The 20,232-nt window shown below is 39.0% G+C and overlaps 1 pseudogene; it reads right to left on the bottom strand.

The window, feature by feature from the left end:
* Nucleotides 1–200: 200 nt before the first annotated feature.
* LOC132236682 (ATP-dependent RNA helicase DDX54-like) lies at nucleotides 201–14,310 on the bottom strand (annotated as a pseudogene).
* Nucleotides 14,311–20,232: the final 5,922 nt, after the last annotated feature.

The following is a 20,232-nucleotide window of genomic DNA, read 5'->3' as shown; positions in this document are numbered from 1 at the left end:
CCTCCCCCTAGCCCCCCAATATTCATGTATTTATGTATATGTGTGAATGTATGCATATTTTTGTTGTTGTTGTTGTTGTTAATCCTCACCTGAGGAAATTTTTCATTGATTTTTAGAGTAGAAGGGAAGGCAACGGACAGAGAGAGAAACATGGATGTGAGAAAGACACATCAATTGGTTGCCTCCTGCACATACCCCGATCAGATCAGCCAAAATAGCACCACTGACAGGGCCAACTGCTGGCGGCCGCTGGGGCTCAGTGTTGAGCGTATGGCAGTTTTCTGTTTCTGCTTCCACTTCTGGTAGAGGTCCCGCTTGTAGGAGCTGCTGATGTAGCGACCACTTTCTGTCTTGATCTTCTTGTCCTCCTGTCCTGACTGTCCCACAAACCGCTTCTTCTTCTGGTCCCGCTTGGGCTGCTGCCGGCCCCTGGTCAGGCTCTGGGCCTCTTCCCCCGTCAGGTCAGGACAGCGCCAGCCACCTGCTGCTCAAAGGCGCCCCATCCCCACCAACGCTCAGGCCCGTTCACTGTCCAAGTCCTAGGGCCCATAGGGGACATAGACATCCTGGTCCGGCGGCCGGGCCTCCTCCTCCCTCCTCTTGGCTCCACGACCTCTGTGAAGACGTCCTTCACGCTCTCTCCCGCCGCCTCTTCATCCTCCTCCTCTTTCCCAGGCTGCTCCGCCTGCCGCGCTGGGCAGCTCGGGGCTGGGCCAGCCAGGCCCTCCTGCCAGCCCTGCTGGAAGCTGGCGATGGCCTTGCAATCCTTCTGCTGCTTGGCCCGCATCACCTGGCTGCTCAGGTCCCGGCTGGAGGCATTGATCTCAAAGATGGTCGCCTGGGAGCAGTCCTGCTTGATGCTGTCCACCAGCCTCAGCTGCTGCAGCAACTCCTCCTCGAAGCACAAGCTAAGAGGGGGTGCAGGCCCAGCCCCCCGAGGTCCAGCTCCTTGGCCCGCTTGATGGACTCTGGCAAGGGTGCAGGCGGGGAACCCACGCACTGCCGCTGGGCATTGTCGGCCATGCGGCCCAGGCCCTGCAGCTCCAGCGACGCCTCCAGAATGTCCATCATGCTCTATGGCACCTGGCACAGCGTGCAGTCCATGCCGACCACACAAAGTCCTCATGGGGCCGGCAAAGGTGAGGGCATGGCCTAGGACAGTGGTCGGAAAACTGCGGCTCAGCAAACCGTGGCTCGCGACCCACAGGCGGCTCTTTGGCCCCTTGAGTGTGGCTCTTCCACAGAATACCGGCTCTTCCACAAAATACTGACTTCTGCGCATGGGCTGTAAAGTTTCAATTGCACTGTACGTGCGCACCCGCACGTGGTGTTTTGTGGAAGAGCCACACTCAAGGGGCCAAAGATCTGCATGTGACTCGTGAGCGGCGGTTTGCTGACCACGGCCCTAGGAACAGGTGCCGGTCTAACCAGTGGGGCACCTCATCTGGGGCCACCAAGGAGTAGGCTGTGCCACTTTGGCAGCCCAGGCCACATGACCCACAGGGTGCAGGAAGAGCTTGCCCTTGGCTGGGAGTTGAAGTTGATGATGTTGTCCAACAGCAGGATGTCCAGGCCCTGGTCTGCCAGGTCAGCCATGATGAGGGTGGAGCACTTGCCATGGGTGAACTTAGCCAGGTTGATCTTGCAAGCTGTCTGGTCCTGGGCGCTGTAGATGTGGGCACAGCTCGCCCACTGGAGCAGCCTCGGCCCCTGAGACCAAGGTGGGGGGAGGCAGACACTTAATGCCTAGGCTCTGAGTGGGCACGGGGAAGGCCAATGGGATGGGCTGGCAGGGGGGAGGGGCGGTGAGGGGCCAAGGGCAGTTGGGGGGGACCATTGGGGTTGATCGCCGGTTGGCTGCAGCAGTGTGTGTCATAGAAACCGGTCTTTCCACTGTTTGGTCAATTTGCATATTAGCCTTTTATTATATGGAATAGTTGTGAACTTGAGGACTTAACAGATTACTCATTTTGTAAGACCCAACTCCTTGGCCTTGTGGGATCCTAGATTATGTCACTGTTCCAGCCCCAGCTTGAGCTCCACGTGGAGCCCCTGGTACCCTTTTCCTGGTTCATGAAACTCCATAACAATTTATTTTCCAGGGCCAGTCAGTACTTTGCCAGGCTTGGTTGGCAGTGATTTTCTAGTCCTGGTAGATAGGATCCTCTATTACATAACAATACCATCATGTAAGGAAAGAAGAGAAACATTCCTCTTCCTGATCTTTCCTGAGAATGGGCAGGGCCTTCACTTCAAAGACTGGGCATGCTAGACCTTTGTTTTAGCAGCTTGCATGTTTCCATGCCAAAGAAAAAGCCATGTTACGGCTACATAGCAATCGATAATATTATAGTTAAACCAATTAGAAAAAGGCTAGTAAAATCAAGAGATGATGAAACTTCAAAACAGGAAAAAGGGTGAATATAAAGATTTACCTTTTCCCAGCCTGCATGGCTCAGTGGTTGAGCATTAACCTATAGACCAGAAGGTCACGGTTCAATTCCAGGTCAGGGCGCATGCCTGAGTTGCAGGCTTGATACCCAGTCAGGGGTGTGCAGGAGGCAGCCAATTGATGATTCTTGCTCATCATTGATGTTATTGATGTTTCTATCCTTCTCTCCCTCCACTTCCTCTCTGGAATTACACACACACACACACACATACACATACATATATATGCATATACATATATGTATATATACATATATATACAGATAGATAGATATATATATATATAGTCACACACATATACTTTATAGATGATTTCTTCAAGCACTGAGTTATAAAAAGACTGGTGAAAAAGTTTTACTTTTAATTTGATTTCACCAGGTATAAAAGAGCTCTATTTTCTATGACTCTAATATATTTTAATTGCAGCTATGCTTATTTTATGATTACTTTAAATCATTTTCAAATATTTTGAATACTATAAACATTTTATGTTGTTGTTAGGAACTTAGGCTGTGAGCTAGAACATTTTTAAATGTTAATTGGCTTAATAGTCAAGTGGTTAAAATTCTCCCCCAATATAACAAATACCCCTAATTTTATAGTGTATACTGATGGAAAATAAGGATGCTTTATAAGGAATTGAGTGTTAATGGACTATTGAAAAATGTACAGGTTACCATGATATAGAGATAAGTAATCCAGTTGTCAGAATCAGTAAATGGTCATGCAACTTTTTTTTGTTTTTGTTCTGCTAGTTTTACTTTTCTAATATGCTCTACAATATATATATTACAGTTAAACATTTAGAGTTACCCATGTATTTCTTAAAATCATCTCATGAACGCACCATACTTGTTCAGATAAGGATTTTCAGCAGGGAAATGATAAGGCTAGATTTAGATTTTAACTAAGCTGCTTGACAGCAAGTGAAGGATAGATTTCTCCCCTTAATTTTTTCAAAACTTTTGACTTTTATTTTTTTCATATTTAATACATTTTATTTTAGATCAGTTTTAGGTTCACAGAAAAATTGAGTGGAAAGTATAGTCCCAATTATACTCCCTGTCCAAGCATGTCAAACTAGTGGCCGGTGGGCCACATGCCTCATTTAACATGAGATTGATATGCTTGTTACACATACACAACACACACCCACACGCATATACATGCACACACACTCAACCTCCCCCACTATCAATATCCCTCACCAGAGGTATATTTGTTAGAATTTATGGACCTACATTGACACAACATTATCACCCAAATCCATAGATTACATTAGGGTTCCCTCTTAATTTTGTATATTTCATGGGTTTTGACAAATGCAAATTATATGTATCCACCATGCGGTATGATATAGAATATTTTAATTGCCCCCCAAATCCTTGTGTACTGCCTATTTATTCCTGCCTCTTACATAAACCCTGGAAACCACTAATCTTTGTATTTTCTTCAAAGTTTTGTCCTTTCTAAAATGTCATATAGTTGGAGTTCAAAAATATGGCGTGGCTTCATGCACTTAATATGCATTTAGGTTTCTATCATGTATCTTCATGGCTTGATAATTTATTTTTTAAGCACTGAATGATATTCCGTTATCTGGATGTACCACAGTTTTTTTTATCCATTCACCTAATGAAGGTCATCTTGATTGCTATCAAGTTTCTGCAATTATGAATAAATCTGCTACAAACATCAGTGTGCAGGTGTTTCTGTTGACAGAAGTATTCAATTCCTTGAGTAAATTACACTTCAGTCTAATTGCTGGATCATATGATAAAATATGTTTAGTTTTGTAAGAGACTGCCAAACTGTGTTCCAAGGTGGTTGAATCATTTTGCATTTCTACCAGCAATTTATGAGATTTCCTGTTGCTCTACGTCCTTGTCAGGATTTGGTGTAGCCAGTGTTTTGGCATTTGACCATTCTAATAGGTATATAAAAGCATCTTATTGTTGTTTTAATTTTCATTTCCCTAAAAATGCATGATGTTGAACATAGTTTCATAAACTTACTTGCCATCTGCATATCTTTTTTGGTGAGGTGTCTGTTCAGGTCTTTGGCCCAGTTTTAAATCAAATTGTTTTCTTATTGTTGTTGACTTTAAGAATTCCTTTTGTATTTTGAATAACAGACCTATAGCAGATGTGTCCTTTGCAAATATTTTCTCATAATCTGTGGCTTGTCTTTTCATTTTCTTGACAGTGCCTTTTGTAGAGTAGAAGTTTTTAATTTTAATGGAGTCAACCTTATTAATTTTTTCCTTCATTGATCTTATCTTCGGTGTTGCATGTAAAAGGTCATCACCATACCTACATTTTCTGTATGCTATGTTTCAGGGGTTTTATAGTTTTGCATTTTACATTTAGGTCTATGATCAATTTTGTCTTAATTTTTGTGAAGAGTGTAAGGTGTGTGTCTAGATTCATTTTTTTGCACGTGGATGTCAAGTTGTTCCAATACTTTTTGTTGAAAAGACTATTTTTGCTCTATTGTATTATCTTTGCACTTTTGTCAAAGTTCAGTTGGCTGTATTTATGTGAATCTATCTCTAGGCTTCATTGATCTATGAGTCTATTCTTTCATCATTATAACACTATTTGATTAAAGTATATTTATACTAAGTCTTGAAGTCAAGAAGTGTCAGTCCTTCAACTTTGTTCTTTTCCTTCAATATAGAGCTGGCTATTCTAGTTCTTGCATCTCTGCATATACTAGTAAACTTTAAAATCAGTTTGCTGATATCCACAAAATAACTTTTGGATATTTGATTAGGATTATGTTGAATCTAGAATAAGTTCAGCAGAACTGAGATTTTTGACAATATTTAGTTTTTCTGACCATGAATTTGCCCTATAACCTCACTTTTTTCATAGATCAAAGAAAGTTGATTTTAAAGTTTGTTTAGCTTTTGACTTGTTAGGATGAAGTGACAGCACCCAAGTCTCTTTGGATCAGAAACCAGAAGCCCTGACTTGAGTTGTACTTTAAAAAGCTAATGTGTTGCCCTGACTAGATGCCTCAGTTCGTTGGGGCTTCATCCTGTGCACCAAAAGGTTGCAGATTAGATTCCCAGTGAGGGCACATATCTAGGTTGCCTCTTTGATCGCCAGGTTGGGGGCATTTCAGAGGCAACTGATCTCTCTCTCTCTGTCTCCCTCTCTCCTCCCCCCTTCCTCTCTCTAAAATCAATAAAACATATTCTTGGGTAAGGATAAAAAGAAATAAAGAATAAGTAAAAGGCTAATGTGTTTAATTCTAAGCAGAAAATGAAGAGTTGAAAATTGTAAAATATAACTTTATAAATTATCAATAATATTTTTCAGTAATAAATTATAGGTGAGTAGACCAATCAAAGTGTGGTGGAAAACCATAGAGTGTTATTACAGGACCCATAGGAATAAGTTATAATTTTTTTGTGTGAATGTTCTAATTTAATCAATTCCAGCAACAGTATTAATAAGTAGGTAGACTTTAAATGATTATTTAATTACAGTTAAATAGTATCAGGTACCTGAAATGAATTTCTCACTGAAAAGGAAAACAGAAATAAAATCCTCTCTAAAAGCGGCTTACTTTGGGTGGTGGTGTTTTTTTCTCTCTCTCCAAACAGAATGCCATTATGAGTCCTCTTCAAGCCTTAAATAACAGAAAATTAATACTGAGGCTCATGAGTGCACCTTTTGTGATGAGCAGTTGCATAAAACATATTTCAACATGATATTGAGAGCTGTGGACATTCCTAGAGCTTTTCAGGTTCATATACTTTAAGTCTATCACAGAAAGAATTTCTAGAAAAATTGGCATCCAATTAGTACAGGAACATTGTCCTAGATAAGTATTTAAAGGTAACACATTCTATTTTTCTAGCCTCCACTTAAAATAATTGAGACAGATGTAAATAAAATTTGTTTTCAAAGATCTCTAGAATATTCAAAGAATATTCTCCAGCTTTCTTTAGAACCACATGTGTCTCTGCATATACTAATAAACTTTAAAATCAGTTTGCTGATATCCACAAAATAACTTTTGGATTTGTTTTCAAAGATCTTGGCTACTGAGAAAGTTTACACTAAATGTCTAAACAAAATTACCTCTATATTATTAAAATTCTTCTGATTACTTTCATGGACTGAGGGCTGCTATCTTTGAAGGCAATGTAAGAATCTTTGACGACCAAAGATAATTGTAATGTTCATATTATTTTTAAATTCAATTATTAATTTTTCTGATAAGAGCTTTGAGGCATCAGATTATGGAGTCAAATCTTGGACTCTTGCACTCTCCTGCTAAGGTAGCCATGAGCAAGTGATCTAATGTGTCCGAGGCTTATATCCTCACCTGTAAAATGGGGATAACAATTCCAATTTTAGCAGATTGTTGTAAGGATGTAAGACAAAATATATGTAAAGTGAGAATGCTGTCTGGCACATAGTAAGCACTCCTAAGTGCAGTAGCTTCTGTGGTTGCATTTATTAATATTATTTGATTAATCTGTTCATCCATTATAATTTGGCAAACATTTATTGCCTACCTTCAATATTGTAGTCACTCTGTTAACCACTTATTATTATGCTACAGAATTAGGTTAAATTAATATATTGTTTATTTGATCAGATATTGCTCCTGGTCCTGTAATTCTGCTCTACCCCTCCCCCAAACCCAGCCACTACTAAATTCAGGGATATGCCAATTTATGTCCACAAATTGATTCCCTTTTATGACCCCAACATAAATGCCTAATTCAGAATGAGGCTTCTTTCTCCACATAAACACTTTTACACTAAGTACATTGTATCAGTTTATCCTGGTGGGAAAAGTGCACACTGTGTTTTGAACTCAGGCTGACTTGGTTTCCAGTCAAAGCTCATAATTTACCCAGAAACCTGAATTATTATGCAGCCTCCCTAGTTTCCTCAGCTTTTCCAGACATAACACCAATTTCAGTGACTGGCTTTGAGACTTAAATAAGATAATGTTACCTAGTTTAGCATCTGATGCGGAGCTGGCTCTCATTCCATGAAGTAACTTAAAAGCAGGAACACATTTTAATCTGAAGGTGTCATTTCTCCTATATTTAAATTTTTTTATTAAAGCCTTATTTTGACAGTCCCCATAATTTTTTAAAATTACTTTTGTTAAAGAAATTGCCTGTTAGAAGAGCAGCATACTGTGTAGTCTTAGTATTCTTTGTCAGATAAAGACCTCATGGAAAGTAGTTGAGGAAAATTTTAAATGGAAATCAGGTGTTAAAAGTTTAATTAGAAAAATGTATCCCTTACACATGGGCTAATGTAGACGATGGCAAGATGCTTAATTGTTGATTCTAAAACTATTTTTACACTGTCAACATTCTATTTAGTAATCTTGGGGGAAACAGCATCAAAAGCAGACAAAGAAAAATGTTTCCCTTTCCCGCAGCTGATTCCCGTGATTGCCTGACGTTTAGTTACATTTGGGCATCTGTCTCAGGAACTCCCATTGTCTGGAACCATATGCAAACTGAAGTGTGCACTGGGGTATAGACATGAGGACAGAATTTACACTTGGATATGCTATCCGCCAGCCGTGGGAGAAGCTGGACAAGCCTGGGATACTCCACACAGTTCATTAAATGAACTGTTACTTTATTATTTTGTAAAGCTTCTGTAATGCACATTTATGATATAAAAAGTGCCTCACATACTGCATCATCGGAAGGGGACCTCATTTAGATTAACCTGTGACTTCAACAGCAGGTGGTAGAATGAACCAACTGCTTCAATTACTGCTTTTGCGCATGACTTTCATGTGTTGCTAAGATTATCAGAGGAACCTGATTACATCCCCTTAGACACTATTGTTGGCACGATGATTAAGCTGGTGTGTGTGTGTGTGTGTGTGTGTGTGTGTGTGTGTGTGTGTGTGTGTGTGTGTTAAGACTAGGGACCTAAAAAGCTTTTTGGCATGAGGCAAAAACAGTGTGTATAGAGATCAGAAAGATAGTGTATATCATTGCCCTGTAGCTTATCTCCACATATACAGCTCCCTGGTGGATCCCTATGATAAACATTATTGGAACAATTAGCTGCTGCTGACACAGAATCCAGACACAATAGCCATGGCCAGCAGCACAGAGCCAGAAATTATGGAGCCAAAAACCATAAAAAGCAACACCAAGCTAGTCTCCCCATTCAACTGCTGTCATAAAACCCTCCCAGTGCTATGTTTGCATAGCTGGCTTTGCCGATACGGCACTGCTAACACAAAAGAAGAAGCTGCAGCACTTGTCTTTGTTTAGCTGAAATTACAAGTCATTGAATTAGTATGTCATCTTTATTGTGCTGTCATGCAGCGGAGGTGAGGAAGGCTCCGTAATGGATGGTAGAGTTTGATGGCCTGAAAGACAGGCTCACAGATGGTTGTCGATATAAAACAGTTTTTACCCCCTTAAAAAAAAGGAAGAAAGGAAGGGGGGAAAGCAAATAGGCTGCTTGGAATGGATCTTCACTAATTGGTATATAATCCCAAGCAATGTTCATATCAGACCCATATGTAAGAACTTTAGTAGCCCAGAGAATATGACGCAGGTATAGAATGCTAACATTCCTAAGGAGTTTAAATAAAAGTGATGCAGCATTTTAGCTTTTTAGAAAGCTGGTGGTGGTTGTTGCTCTGGGAGAGTTTTTCTTCTAATATTTCCAAAGAATTCTGAATGATTAGAGAAAGAGTTGACAGTGTTATAGGAAGTTTAAAACTAAACAGAATTTTAGCCATTCTTATTAGCAGAAATTTAAAATTGTATACTTGAATGATTAAATATATTTTGATAGGGATCTTAGACCATATAATAATGAGAGAGTAGACTAACTCTGTCTTAAAATATTTTTCATTTATTAATTTCTTGCTTTTCTTGCTCTCCTTCTGTAGTTTTGGTTTGATTTACAAACATATCATTGGACAATTATATTAATATATCTATTGAAAATCAATAAAATAATAAACTAAATTTTGCTTTTAAAAGACACAAGGTCCTGTTTCCTTTAACACATTTATTTAAAAGTTTGACCTGGTCTGAACAGCATTGTTTTGAATCATATTTAACAAAGAAAACACTCTTTCCACCAGTATTTTATTTCAGGTGGGATTCCAAGCCACCAAACATTCAGGGCAATATTTTTTTAAAGAAGCAAACACGTTACACCTCAGAGGGTATAGAATTTTTAATGTGCTAATAATTATTTTGGGTCAAGTTTGTCTTTTTTTCTTCTTGTGGCTAAGAGAAACAGGATACAAATTAAATATCTGATTTTCTCTTGGTGAAACTGAGACTCATGTATGACCATAAAAGAAACCTCTAATGGGAATAATGTAAATGTGAACATATATTTAAAAATACACTTGACTACATGTAAGTAAATATAAGGGCTGAAAGTCAAGGTCTGTAAAATGGCAGGTATTATCTCTGTTTGTGAATCTTTCTTTTGAAATGTGAATTAAAAAAGCTTTTTATATAGCTTTAAAATAGCATTTGGGGCTTATGAAAAAAGCTGTCTAAAGGAGAAATAAGGAATTAGATACCTAGGTGGGACCCTAAATTTATCTGTGTTTATTCAGCAACATTAATACAGTTATTGACTTGTATTTAATGCTTATTTTATTTTTATTTGAGGACTATCATGCTGACTCTTGCAGCATGTTATGAAAAGCAGCCTTTTTGGGAACTGTTGTTTGTATGTGCGTGTGTTTGTGTGTTTTGGAGGTATGGGGAAAGATTACGGACTCTTCAGTTAATTTAATTTTGATTTGAATCTTGGCCTTGCCATTTACTTTTTAACTGCATTGCCTTCAACCAGTTCTACAACCTCTTGGCATCTACTTTCTCATCTCATTTGTAAATCTGAGAGAAGAATGGGCCATGAGTAGGGAGGAGGGCATCAGGGACTTGGGCCACACATGTCCAGGCCACAGCTTGGAAGTGAGTTTTCATGGCTGCAGGATTACAAGTTACGACTCACTGTCCTAGAGTCAAAGCTGCCCCAATGTAAGAGCTAGGACCAACAGACCCAGATCCCATATAGGGGGCCTCACTCGGAGGTTTGGGCCCAGAAAATACAAGGTTAGAGCTGACTGACAGAGTGAGCGCTTGATGGTACCTGTCATACCCAAGGAGAGGAGGCTCCCTAAATCTATACCATTAGGTAGGGGTGGTTCCAATGCCTAGAGGCTGGGTTGAGGATTTGGAGGTCCCAGTGCAGAGTTTTGTGTGCACAAACCAAGCAAATCAGTAGAGTTATACTCATTTACTGTTTAAAATGACTGAACCAGCTAAGTAAAAATATTAAAGGGGAGAAAAAAAGAAAGCACCTAAGTATGAAAAATTGAAGAAATAAGATATTTCCTTTATGGAGGAAAATGTTGAGGAAGGAGGAGGTTAGGATAACCAGGAATGAGATGCTTAATACTGTATTGTTGGAGCCACCTTTTCTGTTACCCAAATAGGGAAGGTCTTCCCTGGCAAGCACTAAAAAGCTCTAGATCTCCCCACTCTATGTCCTCTACCCCAAGGGCAGTTTGGTTCAGATGTGGTGGCTAGAGTGGTGTGTGGTGTAAGAGATTTTAGGGGTTCCTGTTATTTCCATTGCTCAAACATCTCCATTTGTTCCATAATGCCTCAAATTCTTCTATGAAATGGGTAAAAACTTTTATCCAACCATTTGTTATACACAAAACCTAAGAAATAATAAGAATGGCCACAAAGAAAATTATTATTTTTTCATTCAGTTTACAAATCTAGTGAGATCTACACTAATAAAAGAGAAACATGGTAATTGGCGTACGACCGCTAACCTTTTCATTGGCTAATCAGCGAGATATGCAAATTAACTGTCAGCCAAGATGGTGGCCGGCAGCCAGGCAGCTTGAAACTAACATGAGGCTTGCTTGCTTCAGTGACGGAGGACCCTTGGAGGAAACCAACGTTCCCCGCCTGCGGCTGCAGGCCTCTGAGCGGGCAGTTTAAGAAACATTGTAACAAATACCGCCAGACTTAAGCCAGCAGATTCCCAACATTGTAAGCAAAGGCCAGAAACCTACTTTCAGCCGTGGAGGCCTAAGAGCTGGAGCCAAGCCTCAAGCTAAAGCTGGCCCAGAATAAAACAAAAAAAGAAAAAAAGGAGCGGTTGGGAACTTCCGTCACTCCCAGCCTGAAAACAGCCCTCAGACCCTCACCCAGACTGGCCAGGCACCCCAGTGGGGACCCCCACCCTGATCCAGGACACCCTTCAGGGAAAACCAACCGGCCCCACCCATGCACCAGGCCTCTACCCTATATAGTAAAAGGGTAATATGCCTCCCTGCACCGGGATCAGCGTGACAGGGGGCAGTGCCCAAACCCCCTGATCGCCCTGCGGCTCTGTGTGTGACAGGGGGTGGGGCCCCAACCCCCTGAGCAGCCCTGCTCTGTGCCTGATAGGGGGGAGCTCCCCAACCCCCCCCCCCACGGGCCCTACTCTGTGTGTGATGGGGTAGAGCCATAACCTCCCCATTGGCCCTGCCCTGAGTGTGAGAGTGGCGGCGCCCCAACCCCCTGATCGGCCCTGCTCTGTGTGTGATAGAGGGCGGTGCCCCAACCCCCTGATGGGCCCTGCTCTGTGCGTGACGGGGGGTGGCACCGCAACCTCCCCATCGACCCTGCCTTGAGTGTGACGGGACGGTGCCCCAACGCCCCAATTGGCCCTACCCTGTGCGTGACTGAGGGTGGCATCACAACCTCCCAATCTGCCCTGCTCTGTGCATGACGGGGCGGCGCCCCAACTCCCCAATCGGCCCTGCTCTGAGCCCGACCAGGGGCTGCACCTAGGGATTGGGCCTGCCCTCTGCCACCCGGGAGCAGGCCTAAGCCAGCAGGTCGTTATCTCCCGAGGGGTCCCAGACTGTGAGAGGGCGCAGGCTGGGCTGAGGGACCCCCTCTACCCCCCCGAGTGCACAAATTGTTGTGCACCGGGCCTCTAGTAATATATATAAAATGCATGGTAAATCGGAAGATGCCAGTGGACATGATAATAATTATTAAAATTTCATTTGATCTGTTCTAGAGAAGTGAATGAGGATTAAGAGTTAGTTACATGTTGACTTGGATTTACAGAAAGATATAAACAACAGAGAAAGGCAGTTACCTGTGTGAATTGGAGCTGAGAGAACGATGGTTATGTTAAGGTAGAGGTCACCTGAGTATGGACGTGAGAAAAATGCAGAGAGGAGGCCCAGGAGAGCTAATAACATGAAGTATTTTTAAGCTTTAGCCATAATAAAAAGACCAAATTGGTGTTTATAGATTTCCGGGACATTTTATTATGTACCCTTTTTATCTCTTTGATTTCATCCTTCCCATAATTTTTAAAAATATTTTAAATTGATTTTTTAGAGAGAGAGGAAAGGCGAGGGAGAGAGAGAAATATTGATGTGAGAGTAAAACAAAGATCAGAGTGGTTGCCTCCTGCACACCCTTTTGGGGATTGAGCCCTGGAATGTGCCCTGACTGAAAGTTGAACAGCAGCCTCTCGGTGCATGGGATGATGCCCAACCAACTGAGCCACACTGGGCAGGGCAACCCATCAATTTTTAATTCATTTCCTGGATGAGGCAAGAATACAGCCAGTGAACAAGAAAGCATACCTATTCATTATATTCAAAGCGGAATATGTTTTAAATGTCACACATACACATATTTATATTCTGCTGTTCTAGAGTTATCCTAGACTAGTGTTCCAATGTTTAGGTCACAGGGTCATGTATTTTGTAATATAAGCTGATTTCAGCAGGAACATTTTTTTTTTTTTCATGCGGCCTGTAACTTGTTCTTTCAGAATAAATGTCACTTACTGTGTTTGAACTGCCTTTGGTTTCTGTTCTTCCACTTTTTTTTTAGGCTCTGTAGTTTGCTTAAGCTGCATGATTAAATGAGAATTGGATGATAATTTGAAATGATCACAGTGTTATAACCTTGTCAAATCAACTGGAATATATTTAGCAATTATTTCAATAAGCAGTGTTACATAAGTAATATCATTATTTCTTATTGTTATTTTTATTCACCAAATGTATAAACAGTAACTAAATACATCCTAATCCATTGTAAAATTGAATTCAGGTTTTCTGACTTGGCTCCTGTCTATGTCTCCATGATTCTACCTTTTCCCTTTTTTTCAACTTTATACTTTTGCCCACTTTTATACCTTTTCCCTCTGGATACTATTGATTCTTGTGGTTTCATTTCTATGCAGATATTTGCTTGCAAATCTAGCCCAGGGAATTCTGTCTCCAGCTTCACTTTTATCATTAAGAATTGGATTAATAATAGTCATATGAAGCTCAGATTTTCTCTAAATCATAAATCTCTAAATCTCAGCTCCTCTGTGTAAGCTGTGACATAATTTTTTTGCAGTCTAAGATCCTGGCATAGAAAGTTATTGAAAATTTACCTTTTCATTTGGGAAACTTATCAGCATTGTCACATTGCACAATCTACTCAAATTCTCTGCTAATGTCTCATACTCAGTATATCCAAAACCTCTCCTCACATCTTCCCCAAACTACCACCTCCTTCTACCTTAAGCCTCCCAGTCAAGGGTCTACAGAGTCCTTATTAACTCCTTGTTCTTCAATCATTTGCCACATTCACTAGAATCTAGCTTTGCAATGTCAGTGACTTCTTCCTCATTGTCTCTCACACTATTAATCTCCTTTATCAAGCTTCAGACTTCTTGCCTCCATGCCAGAATTAGCCTTCCTAGGAGTCCTGTCACCTTTATTTTCTTCTTCCTTTGAAATAATTTTCCTACACATGTCTTTGTCTTTCCCAAAGGTTTCAGACTCCATGTCCCTAACAAATTCAGGGTATGCTCATGAGCCTGGCACCCAGAGACTTCTAGATCTCCTGCGAAGTCCTTGAACAGAGCCTATATTTCCATAACCCACCCACTTTCCATGAAATCATCCTCACCCAGTAAAATCCATTTCAAATGCTATCTCCTCTTCTGATTCTCCCAGCCCAATGTCATCTTTTCTTCCATGAACTTCACCCCTTGCATTTTCTAACTGTTCAATGGTCTTAATCATATTATACATGCTTGCAGATTATCTTATCCCTTCTTTTCCCACTGTCTTTGCCCCTATTCAATTTTAAGATCCTTCTGGGCCAGATCTGATCTAATTGTCTTTACTTTTCCAAAACATATCACTGCATTTCCTATACCCAATACTCAATAATAATTAGTATTTTTGTAGGGAAGCAACTACTGGAAGTATATGTCTCCTTGCTGTTTGTCTTAGCAGAGTCTTTCCCTAATACCATATAGAACTGTGGAATTCCATGGATCCCAGTCAGCTGAACTAAATAAGGGATTGGGTAGCTTTTCAAGGCAATGAAATGAATGAATTCCTATAATCCTGGTTTGATTATTGGGGCTTTCTATGTGCTAGTCTTTGGGTTCATATTTGAGAAATTGAGATTGTCATTGTAACACTAGTATAAAATGACAGTGTGAAAAACCTTCCCAATTAGCAGATAAATTTTCAATAGCTACCCACTCTGGTGTAATTATTGAATTATTAAGATAGACTCACATTTTACATGGAAAATGGATTTGGAAAAAAAGTTCATGACTTTCACATCAAGAAAATCTGTGTTTTATATGACTGTTTTTTAACAGAAGGCAAAAGATACAAGGACTCTCTATTTGGAAATGATTCTCAAAAATACCTTTGTTTTTCAGGCTGTGTTCCAACCTCCCAGATTCTCTGAAGTGAGGGAGGGACAAGGGTATTTACAGCATGGCAAAGGCCTTATTCACCCCCTGACTTCACACTCAGCTAAACTTGGAAATGCAATTGGTTTATTTTGTATAAATAAGCAAGAATGCTAGAAGAAGCTAAATATCTTCATAAAACAGAACATTATGATACCAGAAACCCTTAGGAATAGCACTAATGCTTTTAAATGAAGGTTTTATTTGTCTCAGAGCTGCAAAAAGGAGTCACTAATGAGATGTCATTTAAATTCTAACACCTGTTTAATGGCAGTTTTTCTCTATCCCCAAAGAGTAACTGTTTATGAATGTTTGCAGTTTTCCAAGTGTATCTACAAGAATTGTTTTTTCATAAACAATGTGATGCCTTTTTCCTCATATGCTACAGTCACGTTACAACATATGATGAAAATTGTTGGTTGTGGCATTTTTGTTTTATATAGGTTTTAAAGATAGTGTTATTTCATACCCTGAAACTTAAAATTTTATAAATCACATAGTAAATATTTTTTCAAAAACTTATGTACTACAGGTTTATGAGTATATATTGGTATAAGGAAAATGAAATTTCTAGTATTATTTACCTAAATTTAAATAGCATGTGAAAAGACATTGCTGAAAAATGTTTGCCCCCATATTCCCTGTTATGAAAAAAATTTATATTTATAAATAAACACACACACACACACACACACACATAGATTTCTAGGAGTTGCAAAAAAGAAATGCTTGCTGACTTTTTTTTCACAGACAATAAATAACTGAAAAAGTCAGAAATGAGACTGTACCAGTTCTTTCATGATTTTATGTTTTTCTTATACAAACAATTTGTTATTCATGAAAGGAGCCCACAATAACCATGTTGGCATTTTTCTCTATGCTTTCTCAAGAAATTGATAATGATGAGTAACAGATACCATATAGATGAATAGATGAATAATTGCTTACTGTTGGAAATGCTTTTCTTTAGGGTGTGTTCCATTTAATATTCATAGCATTTTATATAGGTTATTTTTATATTTAACATCTTTTAATAAAACTACTTGTACTTCAGTAAAATAAATGACATATAAGTTTATTTTAAAATAAATTAACCTCTAACTTGAGAAATTCAAGTATAAGTAATTGCCTTGGAGGAGCAGTTAGGCCCTGGATGTTCACCAAAGTGATTATATGAACTCTTGAAAATGCTGGCTTCGGGGGAAGCTGCAGGAAACTCTTCTCTTAAGGAACGTGTCCCTTTGAACTAATAGGAGCCATGGCTTCTCTGTTAGCATGCTGACTGTGTGACAGACCGGTCCTTGTTTGTGTGGGGAAAGCAGGAACTCACCTTGATGAAAGGTGAGACCAGGCCATGTGGACTGAACCTCTCTCAGAACTCTTTGGGATTTAAGCTGAGTACAACAGGTTTACCACCAAAGGAAATGGCTGAGCCACAGAAGTCTCAAAGTGGACCTGAGCATTTCTATAAACCTAAATGTTCTGCATATTAAAGGAGGAAAGAAGGAAATTGTTGCAGATGTGATTGGATTTCCTATTATGCTGAGAACTATTCTAAATTCTTTCCTTATGATCATTATTCCCTAGATTTCTTAGTATCAAATCATTTCTTCTTGCCTCCAGTCCATGAGATTCTTGCCAATTTAAGGCATTCTTTTGAGTGAACAGAAGGACTGGATGTTTTTTAGTTTTTAGAATGCTTTCCTCTCTTTCTATCACATTCTCTCTCTCAACGTGTGTGTGTGTGTGTGTGTGTGTGTGTGTGTGTGTGTGCATAAGACATTGAAGAATTGAAGAATATACATTTGTTCCTGGTTCATTCAATTTTTATTTATAGGTGGAATCTCAGCACTTAATTGGTATGTTCTCTAATTACCCACTAGATTTATCCAAAATCAGTTGACATATACCTTGCACTGAGCCGAGGGAAATAAGCATATTCTTTTTCCTCTGCAGTTTCTCCCTGACTTATGAAAGCAAAATATCTATTCTGTATGGAGAGATGAATCAGCAATCCATATAATATCTATCCATCATACATATTTCACAAGGAGGATATTGTGGTGACTGCAAAGTTCTTACAGAAATAATATGGAAATCCGGAACTTGATGTGGAGTGTCAGAAAGCCTCTTACTATTATTTACCTTATCAGCTTTTGCTTTCTGAAATCAATGGAAGGGCATCAAGTTCAGCTAATCCATATTTCTGAGTATGAAATTGAATTTATAGTCTGTAGTATGTTGACTACCGCTCGCATTTAAGGCATAATTGATTTTTATTGAAAAGCCAGCAGGCACATCAAAAATTTCCACAAACCACAAGGATGTTAAATTTTACCCTGTTTAGATAATAGTGTGGCTTTATTTATCCTTTAAAATGAAGCTTTTATATTTATATCAGCAGATGCTATGGAAGTGTGACTGATACCTTATGAAACCATCAATCCATGGTTCTGTAGAACTGTACTGTACAGAAAAAAGCAACTTTAGATTTCTAAGGTAAATGTCTATGGTTCGCTTGTTTTAAGGATAAATGGATAAATGGAATAATAAATCTAGCACCATATCATGTCATGTGGCAAAGGTGTTTTTTTGTTGTTTTGTTTTGTTTTTTATTGAAACAACTGCTTGTGCCAGTATTTCTTTTTCTCCAAATTCCTTCTGCATCTTATTTTTCCCTCTGATTAATAAATGACATTTTGCGTCTGGATTCATTCTTTATGCATGTGAAATCTATTTCCTAAAGGCAAACATCTATTCTTTCTATTTTAAAATTAAGCAGTCTTACCTTATCCTGTGTGACACTCCTTTTAGTAAGTTTCATTCAAATGTCCCCAATCTATGTGCTGAGTCCACTCACTTTGAACAAAAGGTTGTGATCAGAAGACTCTTGACCTCTCCTGCCACAGAATGTGTAAACACATGATGGATTTTTAAAAATCAAGCTTTGCCTTACCTTAGCAAAACCAAAATAAAATAAAAGCAAAAAGATGCAGATACCATTATTTGTTTTAGCCCCTTTGCTGTAATTCTCTAGCACTCATTCTGACTTTGTGAAGGTTTCTGAGGTTTGTACAAAAAGTGAATGAGATGAGGCTGGAACCACCACTAACATAGGTGGAGTCAAAAAGCTAGACATTTGCAACTTGCAGGAGGCTACATACATTGAAAAACTGCCTCATGCTTGCTGGACTTTGAGTATCCTGTTAGATATTCATGTAGATGAAAAAGGTCATTTATTATTATCTGCAATAAGAATCTATTTCTATGTGAATTCTATTTCACGTAATTATAAAAGGCTTTCCACACTAATATACACTGAATTTTGTAAAAAGTAATCATGTAAATTAAGAGACACTTATTGTTCTGAACTTTATTAAGTGATAGTCACTAACGGCAGCTCTCTTTGTGGTGTTTGATGCATTAGCGCAACAATCTTCTTTCAGTTTGCACTGGTAGCTTACGCATTCACAAGTTTACAGGATTCTTGGCAGGAGAATCAGCGTTCACCTTCTTTAGGTTTTCATTATGTAGCAGTGCTCAGGTATTTGCACTGCACGATACATTCTATTTTATTATGAAGAACTTTATATTTCCCCTTTATTTTATAATTGGGGCACTGTATTGATTTTTAAAAATTATATGCTTAGAGTGGTTACAACATCTACACATTTTATTTCAGTATAATAAATGGGTTACAAAATATTTGTTATAAAAAGGAGACACTGAGTCTGATAAGGTTGAGAACAATAGCCTATGGTATGCAGGCACAAATGCATTAGTTGGAAAATTTTCAATGATAAATCTAGAGATTATTTTAATAGAACAATTATTTCCAATAAGGAAAGTAGGATCTCAGGGATTTCTAAATATGCGATGATAAGCCCTTGGTGCCTGCCTCCTTATGTGTATGGATGACGAGTGTTCAAAACAATTTGTCATATGCACAGAAATACAAAAGATGAAACCTAAAGAGATTATACATTAGTCTCTCAAGAGTAAAACTGACGGAGAGAAGCAGTACACCTTTCACAGAGGCAGATATTTTCAAAGCAATGTGTGACAGGTACAGGGACAAATCCCGTTAATAAGTAAGAGGATTTGTGCTTGGCTCTGTCACATGCCACTTTGAAAACCTACCCTCAAACTGTCTATAAATTTTCATGCCCATCTTTTTTTTCTTTGCTTCTTCCAGAGCATCTGATTTTTTTGTTCATCATTTTCCCCTGCTTTATCTCATGGTGTCCTTTAATGATTTTTTTGAGGTTGGGATGTGTACTATGATTTTGTGGATACTTTGTTGTTAACAAAATCAAATTTGCTGTATCTATTCATTTTCACTGTCCCTTTTAGTGCTTTGTTACAGGGCATTTTTTTTGCCACTTATGACTTCTAAATATGAAAGAAAAATCTGCCCCATGGTAATTAAGGAGGGAAGTAGCACTTATCACATTGGCCAGTTTTTTCCTTACTATATAGTTCTATTTTTAAAGGAAAATAGTATTGAAAATGTGATGCTATGATATGTGAATGATACACCACCTGGAAATAAAAAGAGTCATTCATTTCTTTTAGTTATGTATTTTAAAATTATTACAGCTAGAGGTATTCTACCTTTTGCAGAGTAGACTCAAAGCAAATTTTAATTCTTGTGACTGATGGACTGCCTCTGCTTCTGGACCTTGACTTGATGCCTCATCACATGTGAATAAACTGATGCTGGTAGAAGGACCAAGTGTTCTCAGTAGAACATCTGTTGGTTTATAATTTAGTGCTGGATGATGATGCATTCTTTCCCTCTGCCAATTATTATTTGTTTTCTTCTTCTTTTTTATTTGTACTTTTCTTCTATAAAGTATTTGCCTGTAAATATGAATCTGGAAGTTTTGCTAGTAGGAGTCAATTACCCCAAATTTCAGTATTATTTTAAGACAATAAGTGTCTGAAAAAGAGTTGTCCACGAAAAGTGTTTTGTTTTTATAAAAAATATATA

The sequence above is a fragment of the Myotis daubentonii genome, chromosome 6 (genome assembly GCF_963259705.1).
Source record: "Myotis daubentonii chromosome 6, mMyoDau2.1, whole genome shotgun sequence".
NCBI classification, from domain to species: Eukaryota; Metazoa; Chordata; class Mammalia; order Chiroptera; family Vespertilionidae; genus Myotis; species Myotis daubentonii.
Note: the sequence above shows the minus strand (reverse complement) of the source record. Positions and strands in the feature narration are given on the sequence as shown.